Source organism: Eulemur rufifrons, chromosome 4 (genome assembly GCF_041146395.1).
Source record: "Eulemur rufifrons isolate Redbay chromosome 4, OSU_ERuf_1, whole genome shotgun sequence".
Taxonomy (NCBI): Eukaryota; Metazoa; Chordata; class Mammalia; order Primates; family Lemuridae; genus Eulemur; species Eulemur rufifrons.
This window is the reverse complement of record NC_090986.1, coordinates 1,587,902-1,614,639: the sequence shown is the minus strand read 5'-3', so window position 1 is coordinate 1,614,639 and position 26,738 is coordinate 1,587,902. Positions and strand designations below refer to the sequence as shown.

Genomic DNA, 26,738 nt, shown 5'->3' with positions numbered 1-26,738 from the left:
CCACCAGCAGTGTATGAGTGTTCCTGTCTCTATGCATCCACGCCAACATTTATTGTTATGGGGTTTTTTGATAAAGGCCATTCTCACTGGAGTTAAGTGATATCTCATTGTGGTTTTGATTTGCATTTCCCTGATGATTAGAGATTTTGAGCATTTTTTCATATGTTTTTGGCCATTCTTCTGTCTTCTTTTGAGAAATTTCTGTTCATGTCCTTTGCCCACCTTTTGATATGGTTGTTTGATTTTTTTCTTGCTGATTTTCCTGAGTTCTAAATAGATTCTAGTTATCAGTCCATTATTGGATGTGTAGCATGTGAGAATTTTTTTCCCATTCTGTATGTTGTCTGTTTACTCTCGTGACTATTTCTTTGGCTGTGCAGAAGGTTTTTAATTTAATCAGGTCCCATTCATTTATTTTTGTTGTTGCTGTGATTGCCTTAGGGATCTTCTTCATAAATTCTTTGCCTAGACAAAGGTCTATAAGAATCTTTAATACATTTTCTTCTAAAATTCTAATAGTTTCACACTTAAGGTTTAAGTCTGTTATCCACCGTGATTTGATTTTTGTGAGAGGTGAAAGCTGCGAGTCCTGTTTCAGTCTTTTACATGTGGCTATCCAGTTTCCCCAGCACCATTTATTGAATAAAGATTCTTGTCCCCAGAGTATGTTTTTGTCTGCTTTGTCAAAGATTAGATGGCTATATGAGGATGGTATTATATCTTTATCTTCTGTTCTGTTCCACTGGTCTGTGTCCCTGCACTTGTGCCAATACCAAGCTGTTTTAATAACCACAGCCTTGTAGTATAGTTTGAAGTCTGGCAAATTAATACCTCCCATTTTGTTTTTATTGCTTAAAATTGCTTTTCCTAAACGGGGTCTTCTCTGGTTCTATACAAAGCGTAAAATTATTTTTTCTATATCTGTGAAAAATGATGTTGGTAATTTAATAGGGATTGCATTGAATATGTAGATCACTTTGGGTAGTATAGACATTTTAACAATGTTGATTCTTCTGATCCACGAGCATGGTATGGTTTTCCACATGTTTACGTGTCCTGCCATTTCCTTCCTCAGTGTTTCATAGTTCTCCCTATAGAGGTCCTTTACCTCCTTACTTATATATATTCCTAGGTATTTTATTTTCATTGTTGCTATTGTGAAGGGTATTGAGTCCTTAATTTCGTTCTCTGTTTGACTGTTATTGGCATATATGAATGCTTCTGATTTGTGTGTATTGATTTTGTATCCTGAGACTTTAGTGAATTCATTGATCAATTCCAGAAGTCTCTTGGTTGAATCCTTGGGGTTTTCTAGATATAATACTGTATCATGAGCAAAGAGTGAGAGTTTGATCTCTTCTGTCCCTCCTTGGACACCCTTGATTCTGCTCTCTTGCCTGATAGCTATCGCAAGGACTTCCAGCACTATGTTGAAAAGTAATGGGGACAGTGGGCAGCATTGTCTGGTTCCAGTTCTAAGTGGGAATGCTTTCAATTTTTCCCCATTCACTATGATGTTGGCTGTGGGTTTGTCATATATGGCTTGTATCATTTTTAGATAGGCCCTGTCTATGCTTACATTGTTAAGTGCTCTTATCATAAAAGGGTGTTGAATTTTTTCAAATGCTTTTTCTGTATCTATTGAAAGGATCATAGGGTCTTGATTTTTGCTTCTATTTATGTCGTGACTTACATTTATAGATTTGCATATGTTAAACCATCCCTGGAGCTCTGGGATGAAGCCCAATTAGTCGTGATGGATTATTTTTTTGATAAGCACTTGGATTCGATTTGCTAGGATCTTATTGAGAATTTTTGCATCTATATTCATAAGGGATATTGGTCTGTAGTTTTCTTTTTTTGTTGCATCCTTTCCTGGTTTTGGTATCAAAATTATGTTGGCTTGGTAAAATGTGTTGGGGAGAATCCCATCCTTCTCGATGTTGGAGAATAGTTTATGTAGGATGGGCACCAGTTCTTCTTTGTAGGTATGCTAAAATTCCAGTGTGAACCCTTCTGGTCCAGGGCTTTTCTTTTTGGGAAGGTTTTTTATTGCTGTTTCAATTTCAGTTCTTGATATTGGTCCATTCAGGAATTCTATTTCTTCCTGGTTGAGCCTGGGAAGGCTGTGTGTTTCTAAAAATTTGTGCATTTCCTCCACATTTTCCAGTTTGTGTGCATAAAGATTCTTGTAGAATTCATAGATGATATCCTGTATCTCTGTGGCATTGGTCGTGATTTCTCCTTTCATGTTCCTGATGGAGGTTATTAGAGATTTTTCTTTTCTGCTCTTGGTTAGTCTAGGCAGAAATGTGTCTATTTTGTTTATCTTTTCAAAGAAACAACTTTTTGTTTTATTAATCTTCCATATGCTTTTATTCTTGTCCTTTTCATTTAGTTCTGATTTGATCTTAATAATTTCTCTCCTTCTGCTGGGTTTGGGGTCGGTCTGTTCTTCTTTCTCCAGCTCTTTGAGTCTATTCATTAGATTGTCTATTTTTAAGTTTTCTGTCTTTTTGATATAGGCATTTATGGAAATAAATTTTCCTCTCAGGACTGCTGTAGCCGTGTCCTAGAGATTTTGATGACATGTGTCTCCTTTGTCGTTTAATTCAAAGAATCTTTTGATTTCTGTCTTGATTTCTTCATTTATAAAATAATCATTAAGGAGAAGGTTGTTTAGCTTCCATACTTTGAGTAGGAATTAGAATTTCTGTTAGGGTTAATTTCTACTTTTATTCCACTGTGATCTGAGAAGATGCATGGTATAATTTCTATTTTTTAAAAATTTTCTTAAGACATGCCTTATGTCCTAGGATATGGTCAATCTTAGAGAATGTCTGATGAGCTGATGAGAAGAACATATATTCAGTGGATTTTGGGTAGAATGTCCTGTAGATGTCAGTCAGGCCATTTTGTTCTAGCATTCTATTTAAGTCCATTATTTCTTTTTATATTTTCTGATTGGAGGATCTGTCCTGTACTGTCAGCGGGGTGTTAAAGTCTCCAGCTATTATAGTATTATTATATATCATTTGGTTCAGATAAAGGAGGGTTTGTTTTATGAATCTGGGTGCACCTAAGTTGGGTGCATATATATTAAGTATAGGTATGTCTTCTTGTTGACTTGTACCCTTCACCAGTATATAGTAACCATCTTTGTCTTTCATTACTTTTGTTGATTTAAAAACTAAGTTATCAGAGATTAAAACCACCACGCCAGCTTGCTTTTGGCTTCCGTTTGCTTGAAATATCGATTTCCACCCTTTTATTTTCAGTCTAAATGCATCTTTGCAGGTTAGATGAGTTTTCTGAAGACAGCACATACTTGCTTTGTATTTTTTAATCCATTGGGCCAGTCTATGTCTCTTGAGTGGGGAATTCAAGCCATTCACATTTATTGAGAGAAATGGTAAGTGGGGCAGATTTCTGTTCATCCTGTTGGGTAGAACTTCATTGCTATGTTTTCTCTCTGAAGCCATTGTGGTAACTGGGTTTTGATCTTTAGCTCTTGAGTAGTTTTACATTTGTGGGTCTTTCTTGTCCTGGTCCATGTGTAACTCTGTTTTTGAGAACTTCTTGGACGGCTGGTCTTGTCTTGGTCAATTCCGTGAGTCTTTGTTTATCTGAGAATGTCTTAATTTCTCCTTCGTATACAAAACTTAGCTTAGCTGGGTAGAAGATTCTAGGCAGGGCATTATTCTGTTTCAGAAGAGTGAGAATGGAGCCCCAGTCTATTCTTGCTTGTAAGGTTTCAGTTGAGAAATCTGGCGTTATTCAGATGGGGTTTCCTTCGCATGTTACTTGTTTCTTTCTCCTTACAGTGTGAAGAAGGGCCTCCTTAGTGGATATTTTGGTCAGTCTGATGACTCGTGACGTGGTGTCTTCCTATTTGTTATGACTCTCCCAGGGATCTTTTGAGATTCTTGAACCTGTATATCTAGAGTTTTAGCAAGGCCCGGGAAATTTTCCTCAATTATATCTTCAAATAGCTTATCCAACTCTTTTTTTTTTTTTTGAGACAGAGTCTCACTCTGTTGCCCAGGCTAGAGTGAGTGCTGTGGCGTTAGCCTAGCTCACAGCAACCTCAAACTCCTGAGCTCAAGCGATCCTCCTGTCTCAGCCTCCCGAGTAGCTGGGACTACAGGCATGCACCACCATGCCCGGCTAATTTTTTCTATATATATATTTTTAGCTGTCCATATAATTTCTTTCTATTTTTAGTAGAGATGGGGTCTCGCTCTTGCTCAGGCTGGTCCCAACCCTTGCTTATAATCTTCTTCACCCTCAGGAATGCCGATAACTCTCACTTTAGGCTTCTTCACATAATCCCACATTTCTTGTAGACTCTGGTCTTTTCTCTTATTTCTTTGCTCTATTTCTCTTATTTCTTTGCTCTTCTATTTTAATCCCCAACATAATGTATCCAGCCTCCCTTGGGGGTTAATATCTTTTTGATTTTTTGCTAATCTGGTGTCTCTGTGGCAAATGAAATCATTGTTCCTTTCATTTCCAGGTTTCCAAATGATACTTGTGAGCCACCTCTGGGTTGTTTAATACCTACTTGAGTTTTCTCTTCCTTGAGTCATCTGTGCAGGTCCTTGGCCCTGTGATGGGCTTTTTCTCATGCTGGAGTCTCCTGCCATTTTTCGCATTGCCAGCTTAGGATTATTTAGCTGTTTATTAAGGCTCCCTTTACTGCAAAACAAAGGGAGGCAATTATATGTTTTAAGTCAAAATGTTTCTTCTACAGTGTCTTTTGCTGTGCATTGTTCCTAAAATGTAAAGAACATGAGGCTTCCCCAGCCCTTCCCCTCCATGTTAAAAGCACATAGAGCCTCAGGTAGCATAGAAGGAATTTCATGCAGCCCTCCCTACACAAGATTCTCTCTTCTAGTCTGGGTGCTGGTGAGCAGCTGGCTTCAGACAGGGAGTCAGACACTCAGGTTAGACACCATAAGGAGGTCATGTCCACAGAATGTGAGATGTGATGCCCTCTTAAAGCCTATTTTCCATCTCTGTAGTAACGATTTTTTGAGGACTCAGTGGAATAATGGTTTTCATACATATAGGCTATTAATACAGGTGGGTGCTATGGCTCTGCAGCTGAAAGGATATCATGGAAAACCCATGAAGGTATTTTACTGGTGCAGGTCCTTGGGCTCACTATGCAATAGAAACTAGCCAGAGGCTGGAAGAGAGTCACAAGGAAGGCTTTATTGGGGCTTATGTTCAACATAAGTGAGCCAGCACAGAGGAAAAATTCTCTTACTGAGTCCCAAGGGAAGTTAAGGGAGAGTTTTAAAGAGGCTTAGGTGGGGAAAAGATGGTGTGTAAAGGAGTAAAAGTGAAGATTTTTCTTGTGCCTCTGTAGCTCTATTACATGCTTCTTCTTCCATTGTATGTCCCATTAACATGTTAAATCTCCAAGCCTGGGTCTGATTTTTAGCATTCAAATGGGAATAAAATTAATAACAATCAAGGCAAGTTCAATGTGGGGGTCCTTTTTTGCTTGAGGTGCTTAGATCTGGATATATCTGATTTCTTTGCAGAGAGGTTCTTCATCTAATGTCAGCATCTCGTTTCACTGGTCTTGAAAAAAACATTACCCAAGAGACAGATTATTCGGCCTCCCTTCTAATATGGGTATGGGCTGAGATCTAGTGGCTAAAAGGTAATTTGTCTTTTTTTTTTTTTTTTTTTTGTCTTCTGTAGCTAATTAGGCTGGGCCATGCAGCCCCTTTTTGCCTCCCTTGGTCAGAAGTGAGGCCAAGGCCTTCCCAATACTGTCTCAGTATTAATAAGTTAATTATTTTCCATTCTCAGATGAAATTTTACTTTGAAACCCTAGAATATTTTTCAGCATGAAAACGCATGTTCTTAATATGCACAAGTCCCTAAAGTGTTCCTGGTTTGCACTCTAGACTCCAAACCTCTGGTAGTTTGTGGTGCTGTCACTGACTATATATATCTTGTTATCCTCCCTAGTATGAAAATGAGTCTTCCCTGAACCTAGAGGAGGCCAGAATGTGGAATTTCCAGCGAGACACAAAGCAGACACTGGTGGACTCCCTAGCCTCCCAGGGTTGAACTATCTCCTTTTTCACCACCTTCTGGGGCTCCCACTGGGACTTTGCCACCATCCCACATTTCCTGGAGCAGCTGTTTAGCAGGTGAGCATCTATCCCCTCCAAGGTACAATGGTGACTCTGCCACCTACTAGCTGTGTCATTAGGATACCACTGCAGCTCTCTGAACCTCAGTTTGTCCTTTCAAAAGTGGGGTGATCAAAACATGAACTTCACAGGGATTTTGTAGTGACTAAATGGACTCAGACATCACAAGCAGGTCCCTAGTGCCTGGCTCTGTGGAAAGGCTTCAGGGCATGATGTGGTTGTTCATTTGCATTATTTTTTCTCCCCCTCACTGAAGCTCTCTACCTCGTGTCTCAATGGTCTATGTTTCTCTATGTTTACAAAAGCACAAACAGAGCAAATCTGTGTTTTTGTTTTTCCATTTGTAAAGTACTTTATTTGTGCAGTCACTTTTCTAGATCCTTGGGATAATTTAGTAAACAAAGGAAATGAAAATCCCTTAGCCTCAATATTATCTGGGGAGTAAGACACTCACAATAGACAGCACAAGGAAGCCATATCAACAGAATGTGAGACATGATGCCCTCAATGACTGCTCTAGGTATGCATGCATCCCCCCAGATTCTGACAAGGATGACCGTTCCCAGGACCAACCATAACATTTCAATAGATGCAAAAAAGGATTTGACTAAATTGAACATCCCTTCATGATATTGTCTCTCAACAAATTAGGAATAGAACAAATGTACCCCAATGCAATGAAGGGCATGTATCACAAACACACAGCTAGCATACTAACAAAAGGGCAATAGTTCTAAGGTTTTCCTCTAAGAGCTTGAACAAGTGAAAGCTTTTCTCTCTTGCCATTTCTAGTCAACACAATAATGGATGTCCAAGACAGAGCAATTAAAGAAAAAATAAAAAGCATCCAGATTGGAAAGGAAGGAGGTAAATTGTTCCTGTTTGCAGATCACATCATCTTTTATGTAGAAAATCTTAAAGATTTCACCAAAAAATTGTTAGAGCTAATAAACAAATACAGTAAATTTTCAGGACACAAAATCCACATGTAAAACTCACTAGCACTCATATGCGCTAAAAGTAAACTATCAGTAAAGGAAATCAAGGAAACAATCCCATCTACAATAACTATGAAAAAATAACTTAGAAATAATTTTCACAACAAAGATGAAATATCTCTACCCTGAGAACTAAAGAACATTAAGGAAGAAATAGAAGAAAACACAAACAAATGGAAACATATCTCTGATCATGGATTAGCAAATATAATATTGCCAAAATGTTTATATTACACAAAATGATCTACAGATTCAATGCAATCCCAATCAAAATACCAATGACATACTTCAAAGAAATAAAAATTCTAAAAATATATATGATTCCAACAAAGATCCTGAATAGTATAAGCAATGGAGTGTGGTGGGGGGGAAGCTAGAGACATCACAGTACTTGGTTTTGAAATATACTACAAACTGATAGTAACCCAAAGAGTATGATACTGGCATAAAATCAGACACATAGGATAATGGAGCAGAATAGGGAACTCAGAGATAAATTTGTGCATTTACAGTTAACTGATTTTAGACAAACATGACAAGAAAACACAATGGGGAAGGAACAGTCTCTTCAATAAATTTTGTTGGGAAGACTTGATATCCAGACACAGAGCAATGAAATGAGTCTCTCACATCATACCATATACAAAAACTAACTCAAAATTCTTTAAAGACTTAAATGTAAGACCTGAAGCTCTGAAACTACTACAAGAAAATTTACCAGGACAGCTTTATGACATTGATCTAGATAATGATTTTTTGGATTTAACCTCAAAATTACAGGTACCAAGTAAAAACAGGCAAATGGGATTACTAACTAAAACATTTCTATACAACACCAAGTAGAAACAACAGAATGATTACACAACTTATCAATGGGAAAAATGTGTAAATTATATACCTGACAAGGGGTTAATATCAAAAATATATGAGAAACTCAACTATACAACAAAAATTGAGTAATTATTTCAACATAGACAATAGACCTAAATAGACATAACTCAAAATAAGACATACAAATGGCCAACAGATGTAAGAAAATTGTCCACCATCAGTAATCATCAGGGAAAGGCAAATCTACACCACCATATCAATCCATTCTTGTTAGAATGACTATCATTAAAATAGAAAACATAAGTGTTGGTAAAAATCTGGAGAAAAGGGAACACTTGCAAGCTGTTGGTGTGATTGTAAATCAATGCAACCTTATGGAAAAAAGTTAGGAGAATTCTCAAAAGTTAAAAAAAAACTAAACTACCATGTGATATAGCAATAGCATAATTAAGTATACATCAAAAAATAGAAGAATGGTACAGCTGAAGGAACAGCTGTAGTCTCACATTTATTGTTGTCTGATTTATAATAGCCAAGATATGGAATCGCATTGAGTGTCCATAATCAAATAAATGGATAAAGAAAGTGTGTATGTGTGTAATATGTATACATATATAATGGAATATTAGACATAAAAATCCTGTCATTTTCCATCAAATGGATGAACCTGGAGAACATGTTACTTGAAGTGAGACAGGCAGAGAAATAGAAGTATCTCATGATCTCATTCACATGTGTAATCTAAACAAGTTGATCTCATTAAAGTAGAGAGTAGAATGACATTACCAGAGGCTGGAGTTTTTAGGAAGGATGGGAGCTTGGGGAGATAACTGTCAAAAGATACATAATTACAGTTAGGTGGATTAAGTTCAAGAGAGCTACTGTAAAGTACGGTGACAATAGTTAAGACATAATGTGTATGTATATTTAAAAAATGATAAAACACTAGATGTTAAGTGTTCTCACCACAAAAATAACCTGTGAGGCACAATACTAGTTACTTGACTAGAATTAAGTATTTAATAATGTATATATACTTGAAAACATCATGTCTTACATAAGAAATACATAAATAGTATCTGCAAACTTAAAAATAAATGTTGAAAAATTGTGGAATACTGGCAATATTCTAAATATTGCATCTGTGCCTTTGTCATAAGCTTAGCTAAACTCCATCAAAAAATGTAGTTTTTGTGATCTTTTTGTTATTCCATTTCTTGGTCATAAGTATAGGGACTCTGATATTTACCAGTATGTTCAGAAACTAGTATCAAAAAATGGCAGTGGCCGATGCACTTTAAACGAGTGGTTCATGGTGTTCCTAGTGCTGATGGTGATGGTATGGAAGCCACATAAGACTCAGGTGGTGCCAATGGTTCCGTCTCTAGTCACACTGTGAACATGAAAAACAAGTTTGCATCCAAAATAACTGAGAAGATGTTTTAATCCAAAACCCTGCCGTGATCTCTGAGATTTTTCTAGAGACAATGACGAAATAGTTGACTATGGTTCAGTGATTAAGAATCAAAACAGCACACTGTGAACTGTACCCAATAAAATAAAGGAAGATATAACAATATAAGAGTGAAAGATTTCTCAAGATTGCAATATCAATCTGAAATAAAGATTATTCCAAATTTTAAATCCATACAGGTCATTTTATTACTGTCCAACACTTAGCATACACACTCAAAAATAAAAGATTCTCCCTATAAACATTAGTTTTGCTAAAGTATTTCATTAAAAAATTAATTTCAAAATTCAACACTTACCATTGTCTTTCATTCAAATTTTATTTCTAAGAAATGCTTTCTCTTAGGATATTTAGAAACTGTTATTTTTCCTTACATAGCATTCACAATATATGGCTCGCTCCTATTAATGCTTTACCTAATACAAGTAATTTTATATTTACCACATTTTGTGTTAGGATCTAATAACATCTCCCTTTTACAAACAAAGACAAACAATGCCAACTGATTGACTTAACCCCCTTGTCCATGGCCTCTGAATCCTCCTTAGCTCACTTAAGTGATCACAATGTTGCATTTATAACCTATAAATTATCTCAAACTCTCCACATAAAAAAAATTGACCACATGAAAAAAAATCTTAAGGTCTCATACGAATTTATACAGTACTGTGTGAAATGACCTGGGGTGGGGAGAACGGTGAGAAAGCTGTAGCCATAGAACTGGCAAAGGAGAAGGACTGAGGTGCATGTGTAGCTGGGGGTGAACATAGACACACAGAAAGAAACTGGACACAATTAGGAAATGAAAAGAAGCAGAATTCCCCTTTTGAAATTCAGACAGTAAATTTTGCAGCCTCTAAACAAGTGATCTCTCTGCACATGCAGAATCAATGTCATTTCTTCACCTGGCTGTTTTGAATATCTTACCTGGAGCCACAAAATCCCTTGAACAGAAATATTCACTGCTAAATATGTAACATCTATTATACACCTAGTGCTGTCTTGTTTTTTCATTCCAATAAATGTCAAAACAATCCGATGACTTACAAAGCCTCTTCAGTGTTTATCTAGATTGGCCCAATAGTCTATCAACTCAAGTATGTCAATTACAAAAAGTGAAAAAGACAGTAACTAAAGAGAAGTTGGCTTAAACAAATTTCTCCATTTGAAAAGAAAAAAATAAAATTTACTAAATAATACAATTTAACTTAGTATACTCACTGTGGCATTACATCTTCAAATTATTTTCAGAACACAATTAAATTTCATAGAAATTATTTGTATAATCCCTGAGTCATACGAATAATATTTCTTAACTTTTAGAACAATTATTTCTTTGATGTAGCATGAACAACAGGGATTTGAAAACAGAGGATTTACATGAGAAGATTCACAACAAGGAGCCCTAAGATTTTAGAGAAATTAAATTCAAAGCAGAGAAAATATATTTACTTTCAGAATCTATGAGGCTTCTACTTTGGTAGTAAATTATCAACATTTTTTTAATTACCTGTTTTATTCCAATATTTTTCTTTCCTTCTCAAAACAGGTACACACACAAACACAATTCCTTCCTCCATCATTCTGCACTTAAAGTTTATCTAAGGAGTCTATATGGAGTTTTCAGGCCAGGGAGGTTGCACATTCAAAGAAAAATGTACAGTTAAAATTTGTAAATGGTCATTGATTATTCAGCAATGTATGGCCTTTGATTACACTCCTATATAATCTCATTATAACCATTTTAATGGCCCTTTATAGTTGCAAAAACAAGAAAAAGAATAAAAATATAAGTTATGGAAGCAATATTTTTCAAAGTAACTGAAGCTTAAAGCTCTGCGAAAAAGCTCATTAGTAATGTTATGTTCCACTATGTTACCCAATATTATACTGTTTACATTTTTTATCTGGACTTTGAATAAAGTGGACTAGATAACTCTCGGTGGAAGGTTAAGACTTCATTCAATACACAACATCTAACACGTTAAAAACAATTTTCTTTTATTAAAACAAATTAAGATCACACATAGTCTTAGAAACAGCATTTCAAAATCTACTTTGTTCTATTACTTAATATACAATTGGTAAAACAATTTACTGCTAAAGTTGAAAATGTCCTCAGAAGAATATTACATGAAAAACCAACCATACAGATTACTTAAAACAGTGTTATGGCTGGATCACAAAGAGTCTCTCCACTTAGATTTTCTTACTGAATATTACATCTTGGTGTCCTTTATATTCCTTGCAAGAGTACAAAAAATGATGTCTACATAATTTAGAAAGTTCTTACATAGCTGTAATGCGGCAAAAGTTGGCCACATCCTTTCACAGAAAGAATAGGAATGAAAGCATAGTAGCAAGTGATTTGATGTTGAACTACATCAATATTTAATTTTTAAAACATCTAAAATCATTTCAATGCAAAATAGCATAATTTGAGTGTAATTATAACCCTCCAAAAATCAACCTTCTGCTCTATGTAAGCCTACATAAAAATAAATTATCTATTTTAACTTTGGATTATTCTTCATAATCAACTCTCTGCTTTAATGTCTGAAAGTGTTAGTGCCTTGGTGCTTTCTACTCTTAATCCTCTGATGCTTATTTAGACTTAATTTATGATTAAATTTTTTCATATTTCTTGTATCTGTAATATATGTTTTCATATTAATGCTGATGTTTCCAAAGGCATATTTTTTGAATGAAGAGTTTTCCACATTTATTTTATTTGTAGGGCTTCTCTCTAGTCCAAATACTGTGAAGTTCAATACAGTTTAAGCAATTGTTAGGGGTTTACCCTCTAGTATGAATTCTGTGTACAATAAATAAGATCTGCGATATAAGTAAATGTATTGCACCAGTCTTTATACTTCTAATTTTTTCCCTGTATCAATACCATGGTGCACTCTAAGACTTTTATTTTGTGGAAGGTGTTTCAACAGTCTTTACATTTATACCGCTTTTATCCAGTATGACCCCTGTCCTGTCAAGTAACATGTGAACAGTTATTAAAGGATGTGCCACATTGTTTACATTTGTGGGATTTTTCTGAGGTATGAATTCTGTCATGTAGAGTAAGGGAAGAGCACTGGGTAAAGGCTTTGCCACATCATTCACATTTGTAGGGTTTCTCTCCAGTATGAATTGTCTTATGTGTGGTCAGGTGTGAAAGCTGGATAAAAGCTTTGCCACATTCTTCACATTTGTAGGGTTTCTCTCCAGTATGAATTCTCTTATGAACAGTAATTTCTGAACACGATTTAAAAGCTTTGCCACATTCTTCACATTTGTAGGGTTTCTCTCCAGTATGAATTCTCTTATGTGTGGTTAGGGTTGAACGCTGGATAAAAGCTTGGCCACATTCTTCACACTTGTAGGGTTTCTCTCCAGTATGAATTTTCCTATGTGTGTTCAGGTGTGCACGCTGGATAAAAGCTTTGCCACATTCTTCACATTTGTAGGGTTTCTCTCCAGTATGAATTCTCTTATGAACAGTAATTTCTGAACTCAATTTAAAAGCTTTGCCACATTCTTCACATTTGTAGGGTTTCTCTCCAGTATGAATTCTCTTATGAACAGTAATTTCTGAACACGATTTAAAAGCTTTGCCACATTCTTCACATTTGTAGGGTTTCTCTCCAGTATGAATTCTCTTATGTGTGGTTAGGGTTGAACGCTGGATAAAAGCTTGGCCACATTCTTCACATTTGTAGGGTTTCTCTCCAGTATGAATTGCCTTATGTGTGGTCAGGTTTGAATGCTGGATAAAAGCTTTGCCACATTCTTCACATTTGTAGGGTTTCTCTCCAGTATGAATTGCCTCATGTGTGGTCAGGGTTGAACGCTGGATAAAAGCTTTGCCACATTCTTCACATTTGTAGGGTTTCTCTCCAGTATGAATTGCCTTATGTGTGGTCAGGTTTGAATGCTGGATAAAAGCTTTGCCACATTCTTCACATTTGTAGGGTTTCTCTCCAGTATGAATTCTCTTATGTATATTAAGGTATGAAAACTGCTTAAAATCTTTGCCACATTCTTCACATTTGTAGAGGTTCTCTCCACCATGACTTGACTTATGATTAGAATGGCTTGAGCAAGATTTGAAGACTTTGCCACATTCTATATATTTGTAATGTTTCTCTCTACTATGAATTCTTTTATATTCAGTAAAGTATGAACATTTGTTAATGGCTCTTTCACATTCTTTACACTTGAAAGTTTTCTCGACAGTATGTCTTATGTTATGTCTATTTCGTTTTGATAATTTCCTGAAGACTTTCAAACATTTATTACATTTGACGACTTTGCAATGGCTAGCTGTTGAAAATTGGTTAACTCCATTATGACATTCTTTCTGCTCCTTACACTCACCCACACTTTCCCAGTCTTTCCTTAAGCTTAAATTATGAAGTCCAGAGCCTTCATAATTTCTCAGTGGCAGTTTTTGGAATGAATCTTTCAGGCTTTTCCCTGGCAAATGGTCTTGGTTGTAATAAGAAGACACAGCTGAAAGAAACAAAAATAACAAATAATCCACTTGGTTTTTTTCAGGCTTAGATGAACATCTATTACAAATCTAACATATAAAATTATAGCAAGCACATGATCACGACAGCATAGTAAAGTACCACAGGCCCTAATACAGTTACAGCTACATAACATTAATAAAAAATATACTGACCAAATTGCTTCTGTGTGAATTTTAAAACCAATTAAATGTTTGCAGCATCCCGGGAGAGCACAATGCCAAAAGCCACATAGAAGAGGAAGAAAAGTTTGTTACATTTACCTACCATTGCCCTTCCTAATATTAACATAGCATGGTCTATATGGGTTTAAAAAATTAACTCCTGGACTCTCCCCAAAATGAGAAAGAGAATTGTGGCATATTATATATATATTTGGACTTCTAGGGGCCTTTCCAAAGACTGGTTCGTGTCTCCCATAACACAGAATGCTGAACGTAATAGTTTTGTGCTTTGGAAGGTAGACTGGGTTTGCTGAAAACAAAAGTAAATGAGTGTTACAGTAGCAGAGAGACTTCAGTACAAGTGGCATACAATAGGTGTAGCAAATGATTACAGGGCCTTAAGAAAAAACATGGAAAAATCACTTTACCTGGAATATAAACATACAATTCCACAGAATAAACAGCCTGAGAATAGATTTGGGAGGCTCCAAGAATCTGTAGCCCAAGCAATTCATATCAGAATCTCCCAGGACAAAGCCAATTTGTAAAGATTGTGACAGATGAATTTTTATTTAATCCACAAATATCAACCAAAGATTATAACATACACAAAGTATCAGGATATCCTAGTGCAATAAAAGAAACAAAATAAATAATCAGCAATGAACTATAAATAAATAATGATATATAAATTACCTGAGGAATTAAAAAGGTCAATCTGAATAGTGCACAATGAGCAAAATGAAAACACAGACAATTAAACAAATAGAGTAAAATTATAACAGCAACAAAAAGTATAAAAGAAAACAAACTGTGGAGCTGAAGAAAACAACTAGAAATGACTGAGCAATTGTAAAATGTAAGAAAAAGAACTAAGAAATCAAGAAGCCCACTTGTTCATATGTTTCTTAGCCATTTTTATATCTTCTTTTGAAATATTTCTATTCATGTCCTTTGCCTACTTTTTGATAGGGTTGTTTGATTTTTTCTTACTTATTTTCCTGAGTTCTAAAAAGATTCTTGTTATCAGTCCTTTATCTGATGTGCAGTATGTGAAAATTTTTTCCCATGCTGTAGGTTGTCTGTTTACTCTCGTGACTGTTTCTTTGGCTGTGTAGAAGCTTTTTAACTTGATCAGGTCCCATTTATTTATTTTTGTTGTTGCTGTGATTGTCTTAGGGGCCTTCTTCATAAATTCTTTGCCTAGGCCAATGTCTGTAAGAGTCTTTCCTACGTTTTCTTTTAGAATTGTAATAGTTTCCCGCCTAAGTTTTAACTCTGTTATCCACCGTGATTTGATTTTTGTGAGACGTGAAAGCTGTGTGTCCTGTTTTAGTCTTCTACATGTGGCTATCTAGTTTTCCCAGCACAATTTATTAAATAAGGGATATTTTCCCCAGAGGATGTTTTTGTCTGCTTTGTCAAAGATTAGATGGCTATATGGGGATGGTTTTATATTTGGATTTTCTGTTCTGTTCCACTGGTCAGTGTCCCTGCACTTGTGCCTATACCAAGCAGTTTTTCTAATCACAGCCTTGTAGTATAGTTTGAAATCTGGCAAAATGTTCAACATCTCTAATCATCAGGGAAATGTAATTCAAAACCACAATGAGATATCACTTAACTCCAGTGAGAATGGCCTTTATCAAAAAGTCCCAAAACAATACATGTGTCATGGATGCAGAGAGACAGGAACACTCATACACTGCTGGTGGGACTGTAAACTAGTGCCACCCCTGTGGAAACCAATGTGGAGATACCTTAAACAGATTCAAGTAGACCTACCATTCGATCCAGCAATCCCATTACTGGGCATCTACCCAGAAGAACAAAAGTCATTCTATAAAAAAGACTCCTGCACCTGAATGTTTATAGCAGCATAATTCACAATTGCAAAGATGTGGAAACAACCCAAATGCCCATCAATTCATGAATGGGTTAGCAAAATTTGGTATATGTATACCATGGAATATTATTCAGCTATTAGACATAATGGCGATATGGCATCTCTTTGGTTCTCCTGGAGAGAGTTGGAACCCATTCTATTAAGTGAAGTTTCCCAAAAATGGAAAAATAAGCACCACATGTACTCACCAGCAAACTGGTTTCCCTGAGTGCACCTTTGGGAATAACACCAATTGGGTAGCGGACAGAGGTGGGGCTGGGGGGAAGGGATGGGTGTATACCTACTTGATCAGTGTGATGCGCACTGCCTGGGGAATGGTCAAGCTTGAAGTTCTCACTGGGGGGGTGGAGGTGGGGGGAGGGGATGGGTGCATACCTATGTGATTAGTGCGATGTGCACTGTCTAGGGAGTGGACACGCTTGAAGCTCAGACTCGGGGGGATGTGAGGGCATGGGCAATATATATAGCCTGACTGTACTGCCATAATGAGCTGAAATAAAAGTAAAATAAAATAAAATAAATAAAACTGGCAGTACAGGAGGGCTATTTAATGTGATTAACGTCAAGGAACTAAGACCAGCAGAACTGAGTCCAGCTCTCAGGCCTTCTGACCCTTGATGCCCCCTGCATTAAGACACCTTTGCTGCCTCACCCCAGATGTAATCTATCACATAAACTTTGAAATACGGTATGTCTTTCTACAAATTATATATCTTTATAGTAAATCTATAATACATTTATACAAGTCTTTATTATACCTAAACTTTGTTCTGCATTATATAGATATCCTCCTTGATTTTCTCTGAGTCACCAAGGACATAAAAAACAAAAAAAAAAAGAAATCAAGAAGCTCAACACACTTTAACAAGGATAAACAAAAAGACCCATACCAAGACATTATAAGTAGAGCTTTGAAAGTCACAGAAAAGAGAATCTGAAAAGCTGGAACAGAAGAGTGATGTGTGATCTGTAAGCTTGCTTCTATGAGAGAACCAGTGGATTTGTCATCAGAAACATTGCCCTGCAGAAAGAAATTGGGTTATATAGTCACGGTGCCTAAAGAACAAAAACCGCACAGCAGAAAATGCTGTATCTAGCAAAAACTATCCTCCTAAAAGAAGAAAAAAAAAGATTTATCAACATAACCAGATGCTGACAGAGTCTGTCAGCACTAGATCTGCCCTACAAGAAGTGCCAAAGGAAGCCCCTTTCATTGAAAATAAAATGATGCTAGAAAACAACACAAAACTATATAAAAATAATTCATGAAGAGGGGAGAGGGCCAGAGGGCCTACTAGAGCCATCACTTGCTGGAGCACCCCAGAAGGAAGAAAGTGTTTTAGGTAAGGAAAAGGGAAGAATGGGCACAGCTAATGTGTAGTTTGGAGGAGGTGCCGGAGCCTGCTGCGTACTTCACAGGGGGAAACTGTGAAGCACAACACAAAAACGGAAAAAGAAAAAGACGAGAAGAAACTGGTGAGAATCAAACCCAAAGAGGCTCAGAGCGCAGTGAAGGAATAAGGGAGCACTGCGTTTCTCCTTCCTACACACCTTTGGTAATCAGCGGGCTACTGAGTTGTATGTGAGCTTCCCCACGTTTATGCGCATGGTCACTGCTGCACCCACTGAATCATGTGGAGAACAGCAGTGGCTCTGGAGCTTGGACGTTTCCTGCAGGCTGCCTTCCAAGGAGGGCGACTGGAGGAGCCAGGGTCCTGGCTCTCTTCCTGGCTCTCTTCCTCCCTGCCCCACCCACTGCAGCTGGGAGGGCAGCCACCTTTCCTCACCTACAGTGTTCTCCACACCTTTACCTCTAGGGACCTGTGGTGGCCCCAGGGGTGCCCAGTCTGGGAGTCCCCTGCCTGTGGTACTCTGTGCAGACACAAGCAAGTGAAGAAGACACACAGGCTGGATCCTGTGCCCCCACGACTTGAGTGAATTCCCAGGGGGCACAATGGAGAGATTTGAGAGATTAACGTGGTAGGCAAGGGAGCCCACATGTGAGGAAATGATGCGAGAGAACAGTGGAGGTTTGAGCCACAGAAATCTGGTGAAATGCCAGTACCCCCACAGGAAAGCCACGCTGTCAGACTCGAAGTTCCCAGCCTGTGGTTCCACTGTGGCTGAGGGCAGCATGTTTCCGTGGCCATTTGCAAACAGACACTGGAGGGAGCCCCTCAGGGCAGGGGTAATGAGAGAGGGGTGGAGCTCACTCCAAGATCCAGTTGGTGAACTACAGACAGCTCCTCCCCCATAAGCAGTCTTTTTAGTTTTGATAGATCTTTTTGACCCCTCTCCCAGTGGCTTTTCCCAGGGCCCTGGGATAGGACTTTGAGCCCTGCCAAGACTTTGCAAAGCCTCCCAGGCGTGCTCAACCTAACCCCACCCAGCCTCACTGTCCCACTCTCCTCTGTTGTGCTGGAGAGGAAGCAATCCCCTGGGGACTGCAGGCCCCTCCCACTATCTGGGACAGTCAAATGTTTCTCCTAAGGGGCTGAAGCCTATTCCAGGCACAAAAGAACCCCTGTGCTCTTGGCTCTTTCCTGCAAGCATCAACCACTGACGGGGAGAATGACCATATAGCCCATTAGAGCACCTAATGACTCAATCCAACAAGGTGTAGCTGACTCTTATAAGCACCACCAACTCAGAGCCTAACCCAGGGGTCCCAATACAATGCACACTACTGGGAAGAGGAGAAGACAGCAGAATTGAACTAGCACTGCTTTTTAGAAGAGGAATAAACGTTGCAGGCAGCTTGAACTGTGAGGAGTCTCCCCCATCCACTGCAGACCTCTGGGCTCACTGGGGAGCTGCTCAGAATCCATGCAGAGACATTGCACACGAGAGCAGGGGATGATGGCACGGAGGCAGAGATTAAGGAATCCTTACACACTGTTGGTGGGACTGCAAATTAGGACAACCTCTATGGAAAACAGTATGGAGATTTCTCAAAGAACTGAAAGCAGACCTCCCATTTGATCCAGCAATCCTACTACTAGGTATCGACCTAGAGGAAAACAAGACTTTCTATCAAAAAGATACCTGCTCTCAAATATTTATTTCAGCACAATTCACAACAGCAAAGATGTGGAATTAACCCAACTGCCCATCAATTTTTGATTGCATTAATAAAATGTGGTATATTTACACCATGGGGTACTACTAAACCACAAAAAGATCAATTAATGCCTTTTGCAATAATTTACATGTAACTTGGAACAATTATCCTAAGGGAAGTATCACAAGATTGGAAAAACACCACATGTACTCATTCGTAAATTCGAACTAACTGATGAACGCACACGTGCACAGAGGAAAGTAAAACTTGGTGGAAATCAAGCAGGGGGCAGGGTGAAGAAGGACAGAAACAGAAAACTGCCTGATGGGTACAATGAACAATACTTGGGTGATGGGCACACCTGTAGTCATGACTCAGGTGCTACAAAAGTGATTCATGTAACCAAAAATATTTGTATCCCCATAATATTCTGAAATAAAAGAAACTCTGTCTGGGAAACAGATGCAAGTACATCTAAATAAAGTTCTGCAGTATTAGAATCATGGTGCAGAAAATGCTTTTAATCATGCTTTAAAGTTTATAAGATAAAACACAAAAATGATCAGAAACATCTGTTAGGCTGGGTGCAGTGGCTCACTCCTGTAATCCTAGCACTCTATGAGGCTGAGGCGGGAGGATCGCTCAAGGTCAGAAGTTCGAGACCAGCCTGAGCAAGAGCCAGACCTAGTCTCTCTTAAAAATAGAAAGAAATGATCTGGACAGCTAAAAATATATATAGAAAAAAATTAGCTGGACATGGTGGCTCATGCCTGTAGTCCTAGCTGCTTGGGAGGCTGAGGCAGAAGGATTGCTTGAGCCCAGGAGTTTGAGGTTGCTGTGAGGTAGGCTGACACCATGGCACTCTAGCCCGGGCAACAGAGTGAGACTCTGTCTCAAAAAAAAAAAAAAAGAAAAAGAAAGAAAGAAAGAAAGAAACATCTGTTAATGAATATACAGTATAAGAAGATATAATTACAGACATCCATAACATAAATTTTAAGGCAGATGTAAAGAAGAAGAATTTTTGTATTCAGGTAAAGAAGAGTTATTACTTACAAGTTTACATTGTTGTAACTATAAGAGCTTTTATGTAATCCGAATGGTAACCACAATAAAATACCTATAGCGATACATTTTTAAATAAGAAAGGATCAAAGCAAGTCACTACAAAAATCAATGAGACAGAAAGGACAGAAAATGAGGAAAAGAAGGACAAAATACCTGCAAGAATCAAAGAAGACAATTAACAAAATGGCAATAGTAAGCCCTTCCCATTCAAACAATTATGTAAATATTTATAGACTAAAATTATCAATCAAAAGAAAAAAATTGAGTAAAAGGGTTTAAGGAAATTCAAATATCAAGATCCAACTGCATTCTCTTTATAACAGACTCACATTAGATCTAATGGCAAAAAATGGACTGAAAGTGGCAGGATGGAAAAACACACTCCATGCAATGGTCAAGCAAATGAGAGCAGGAGAGTCACAATCATATTAGGCAAAATACATTTTGAGTCAAAAGCTGTCCTACTTCATAAAACATAGAACTTTAAGCCAAAACTGTCAAGAGACAAAGAAAGACAACTAAATAGTAATACAAGTGTTCATTCACTGGAAAACTATGATTTATATATATAAAAAATAATTTTATATTTGGGATCCTAGATCCCAAAGCTCTTATAAAGGCAGTTAGATTTTGAGATTTATTTTATATATAAAGCTATCATACACACACACACACACACACACACAGTATAAAATCAGGGTTCCCAGATATATAAATGTATAGGTAAAAAATGTAATTTTTATAGAGATATGGCTGATTTGTATTTTAATTAAACCAGACATTGATAAAGTGTACATAAGAAGCTGCAATTTCAACCAAAATTATAATGTGTAGGCAAAACAAAACACACAATAAACTTATGTCAAAGGACATAACTTAAAAAAGTAATGCCATAATATATCATTGCAAAACAAGAAATGTTTAGACGTAAAATTTGATTTGGAACAAAATAGAAAGTCAGACTGTATAGAGAGAGTGACATTAACAACATGGTGGAATAGGAAGTCTCCTACTTTTCTGTCTGCCCACAGCAACTAAAATTTGGCAGCCATCCATGGACAACAGTGTCTTTGTGAAAGCCAGGCAGAGTAGCTCAAACATGTAATTCCAACTACTCAGAGGTTGAGGAAATAGGATCACTTTAGTTGAAGAATTTGGGTATATAGAGTTTAAATTATTTATCATAGTTGATACAAAAACAGAATTGTGAAGTAAAATAACGTTCGATTTCCTTTATTTAGAGAGCTCTGATAAATTACTGAGTATGAGTTTCCTGTAAAATTACATTTAAAACCTACATAGGGTAGGAAACCATAAAGCAGAAAACATACCACATCTGTTTGTGGTGTGCCTGGGATACCTGAACAAAGTACTAATATCACAACTTCACTCACACGTTTCAGAAGTGATGCAAAAGGAAAATGAAAAAATTATTTCACAAAGACTTCTTCAAAAATACACAGATATTACCGTGTCCTGAAAGGCAATAGAACAGGACTCCAATCCTGCTGTCCCTTGTAAGCCACGAACAGAACTTTGGTTCTCACTGTAACCTTCAAGGAAGATCACTGATGGGGAATTAGTGCTTAGAGAATTAAAAAACAAAGACAGGACATGCCCTTATGTGAGACCAAGGGAAAGAAACCCAGGCTTCTTAGATATCATTTTCATTGAAGCACAACTTCCCAAACCCCATTTTGAGGTCTGGCTTCCTCCTTAAATTCTGGACCTCTCTCCCCTGTGCCATCTGCTTCATTCACTCCCACCTACCTGGGTATTTGCGTACTGCAATGTATTTCTTCGCCTTCCAAGGTTCATGTCTTTGCTCCAGACAGGTGATCAGGTCTGGTTTAGAGACAGCAAGACCTATTTTATTAGAAAAAATTCACATGACTCTTCCTGGGATTCTCCAATTACCAATCTAGTACTGTGCTCAGTAGAGAAAAGAGAACACATAGAAAACTCTAGAAAAATAATCCCCACATACTCTTTCCTGATGGAAACTTTAGAATACTTAGAAAGCATTTAATATTTTGGGGTTCTTACCTCCTCTACCCAGTACTACTGAATCAAAAATTGGTGGTGGAAATTGCATTTCAAGGTATGGGCAAAAATATTTTATGCCAATACATTTCTGCAATTACTACTAATGTAGAGTGAAAGATACAGATTTGCAGCTCAAAAAGATTTAAGATTAATGTCAAGATAAAACACTTTGAATATTTTCTTTTCTATATCAAAAATCCCCAAGTTTTTCTTGGAAACAAGGATCAGAAACTCATTGATGCAAAGCAGAAACTCCCATAAAATAATTTGTAAAAAATATGAAATTATTAGTGTGGAATGGGAATGGTGTGTTGAAGTTCTCCTCACCTAGGGAGACCAGGTTTGTGTAGTTCTCTAACATGACATCCCTGTACAAATTCTGCTGAGCAGGGTCCAGGCATTCCCACTCCTCCAGAGAGAATTCTATGGCCACGTCCATGAAAGTCAACAGTTCCTGGAAAAAAAAAAAAAGAAAGAAACCAACACATACTTACCAAGGAGCCATGGGCAGAGATAATTTGACTCCTGGTGAAATGAGAGAGTAAAGAGAACTGGTTCGGACTTATACGAGTGACTGGATTATCCATAAGATAATTTAAAAAAAACTATTTCCTAATGTATTCTGTAAGTCTGTGCAAAGAGGATAGTATAACAGCCACAAAAAACAGTGCAGATACTATTTTTTTAGATAATGCAGCATAAAAGTAAGGCCACCCAAACAGCCATGGACATTTTTGAGTGCTTTATGTACATCATACATGATTAAGTTGTGTATATTTCTCTGATGGAAAAGTCATGGTGGGTTAGAAGGTACCTCCCAAATTTTAATGTGTACAGCAATGAATGGAAGATCTGGTTAAAATGCAGATTTTAATTCAGAAGATATGGGATGAAGCCTGAATCTTGAGCAAGCTTCATGAGTGATGCCAATGCTTCTGGCCCGGGAAGATGTTTTGGCAAACATCCACCAAGTGGTAGAGCCTGGGCTTACCCCAGTGTGTCCGACCAGTAAATAAAGATGAGAGCCTTCCTTTTCCAAAGCAAGCTGTATGAAAGAGAATCTAAGAAGAAAGTGGAACTTCCAGATTCAATGTGATGGTTTACACACATCTTCCCAAGGTATGTATTCATGGAGAAAAATAATTTATAGTGGAACAATCTGTTAAAGAGCACCTTAACTAAATGTATAAAATTAACAACTATAACAGAGCGAATTGGTATCAGGTGCTGATTCACATAGGTGGACACAACATCATTGCTGTGAGGATAGTGGCCAAAACAAGTAAATCATAATTTGAATCTAATCATGAGGAAACATCAATTTTATGCAAACCTCAAGCTACATGTATCTCCCATGTTTTATAATTTCTAACAGTGCATGTAAAGTCTTTTCTTGGCATCCTAGAAAGCATGTCTCCTCTAATTATTCTTTTTTAAAACACTGACTTATCCTAGGCAATTATGTCAGCACTTTGAGAGTGCATTTACTTCATCCTGTTATGCACGGAGCTGATGGAGCATCCACATGGAACCTAAACAGTTTCGTGTTCCCCTTCTTCACTGATACCCAAGGACCTGACCCTTCCCAAATAAGAATCTTAGGCAGCCACATGATCCCAAGTTTGACAGCCACAAAGGGAACATTTTCTATACTGCAGCTCATAAACTTTTTGAGAAGTGTTCGTGGCACATAAGAGGCCTGGATGGAGAGAATGAATAGAAAGCTGTGCTATACAGGGAAGAGTTTTCAGAGCACCTTGACCATTATAAGAAAAAATGACAACAGAATCATAGAAAGAAACTCATTAGGCAAGAACATTCCAAGAGAAAGAAAGGTTTTCATTCTAAACACAGGACATTTCGGGATGACAAGTGAACGTGGTTCTGGACCTGGGACCTGTACATAAGAAACAGCTGTTTCTTCCTCTTCCTTCTCTGGAACTTTTTCTGGACAAATGACATCTGCATTTTGAGAAAGTGCCATCAAAGGCATCAGCACACCCCCTTCATCTGCTACGACTACACCCACAGGCAGAGGGACCTTGAAGTGCAAAAAATCCACCCTTCCCTGTCCTTCATCACAGAGTCATCAACATGGAGCTTCTACATGGAGACCAATGAGTGATTTCTCTCCCTTCCTGCCCACAGGTGCCCTCCTCTACCACAGACACCAGCAATATGTGCTACAGCAGTGAGCACGTGGGCTGGGCTGTGCTGCCCTGCACCGCACAAACCCATGCAAGGAAGACTCTCTGAGGTCCCCGTGGAACAAAGGCTGGACTCAACTTTCATAAATATATCTGGGAGCCCTTGTGCTTGACCCTGGACTCACTTTAGCATCACGTGGGGCACTTCATTAAAACCACATACATGCTCCAACCCCAACAAATAGAATCTGCAGGGAGGGCACTGGTGATGGTGTTTCTTTAAACTGGACACGTGATCCTAATTGGAAACTGGGGCTGAAAACACTTAGCTAAGCACTGCCTCTCAGGCTCTACTGTGCACATAAACCATTTGTTATTCCAGGCCACACTAAGTCACAGGGTTCTGGGATTACAGGTCTGAGTCACCACCCTAGCTTTCTTGATACATTTTATAACATACAATAATAAGCAGTTTAATCAAAATGCTTAAGATTTTCTGGAATTATATTAGAAGCTAAATATTTGTTCTTAACAAGGTAGAAGCCATAAAGACAAATAAAAACAACTCTTCTGTTCATACATGGCCTTCATGTGCTGACATCAGAACTCACAACATAAGGAAAATGGCCCAAATGAAGCAAAAGTCTGAACAACTTCCTTGACTTGACTACATGATGCTGAATTCAACCATTTAACCATTTGCTCTAGACTGGACAGGAGGAACCATACCTGCTGTACTTGTTCCTCTGATGCTCATATGAAAGGGAAAGAACTCACTGATCTATTGGTTTGTGTCTCAGGACCTCCTCCTTGTTTATCACTGAAGTACCAGGAAACTGCAGCAACTCCAATCTGGACACCAACAAGGGAGATTCTTTCTGTGTGAGGAGGAACAAAGCCTGGATGACTTATTCCTCTTCCTCTGAAATGGAGGGGAATTAGCCTGTCATCCTGAACCCAGCATGGAAGGACACCCCCAAATGTCCACAAGCCTCCCACATGCTGGTGAGAGGGTCCCCAGTGAGCTTGGGCTGATGTCCCCATGCTGATCCAGGCAGGAGAGAATCAGGCTGACACTGTGACGTCAGCAGAGAAAATGGAAATGCCTTGGTAGGGCAGCTGATCCTGGATCTAGGTGTGACATAAACTGTCCTTTAGGTATGGGTAACTTTTATGTATGAGGAAGGAGAAGAACACTCTGCTCCAGTAACTGTACAGGAAGCTGTAGTTGTGATCGTGGCTGTGAATATTTTGTGACTCTGGCCTCCCACAGCTGAGGTGCTTGTTTACACTTACAGATTTTGCCACTAGATTCTATTTACAACAGGAACCCTTCATACAACTGTAAGAGCTCCCTGGGCAATATCTGGAAAACTTGAAAGGCCTCATTTAGTAAAGCCTGGCTTCACAAAGTCTATATTGACTTCTCACAATGCAGAAAATGTTTCTCTCAGGTTTTCTGTACAAACTCAGTCCCAAGACTGACCCTGCCTTGTGAATCCCAGGTAGAGGCCACCCGTATGTGCGGATTACAGGTGGAATCAACCTGGCTCTGTACTCTTGGGTGATACAGAATGAGGGGGAAACTAGAAGCTGCTCATGGAAGCTGCTCTATCACATCCTTATGATCATGAGGACCTGGATTCAGAATTTGCAGCTGCAGATTGAGTCTTGGAGGAATAGGGAAGCAGCTGGTGCCCTCTACACATTCATGAGTATTTGGGAAAGAGGAGGAGAGGGAGTTAAGATTCTCAGGCCTACTCAATGCACATGTGTCTACCTGGCTGGGTTTGCAAGCCCAACAGGCTCTGGATAAATTTCAGGTCTGAAAATTCCAGGGTCATTGACAAACAGCTGGAAGGGATGATTGCTGTCTTGTAACATTATTTTTGTAGAAATCTGGTCAAACTCTCTACACAGCAGATTGCAAATAGGCAGAGAGACCATTCCACATGTAGATATTGGAGGCACCATGCACTGTGTTACACAATTGTGTATTATTACTGGAAGGCCAAGAAGGAAAGAGCTCCTTGGAGTGAAGCCTGGGGAGCACTTTATAATTTGTTCCCATGCCTGGTCATTCTCAAGTGTTTGGAAAATATAATTAAAAACAAAATTGTTTCCAAGCCCAGAATAACTCTCCACAATGGTAAAACAGAAGGAAAACTTTTGTTATACAATTAAACCAGAATGTCATGTACATCTCAGGCAATCTGATTAGAGATTGCAAAGACATAAATAAAAGTCAACATAATTAGTCCTCAAATAGATTTGTCAGCACCATTTTTCAAATGTAGTTCACCCAAAATTTACCCAGTAATTGGAAAGGCCATCTGTG

The 26,738-nt window shown here is 38.1% G+C and overlaps 1 pseudogene; it reads right to left on the bottom strand.

Annotated features, from left to right (window-relative positions):
• LOC138382887 (zinc finger protein 737-like) overlaps positions 1–22,701 on the bottom strand; it is a 59,595-nt pseudogene extending 36,894 nt beyond the window's left edge.
• Positions 22,702–26,738: the final 4,037 nt, after the last annotated feature.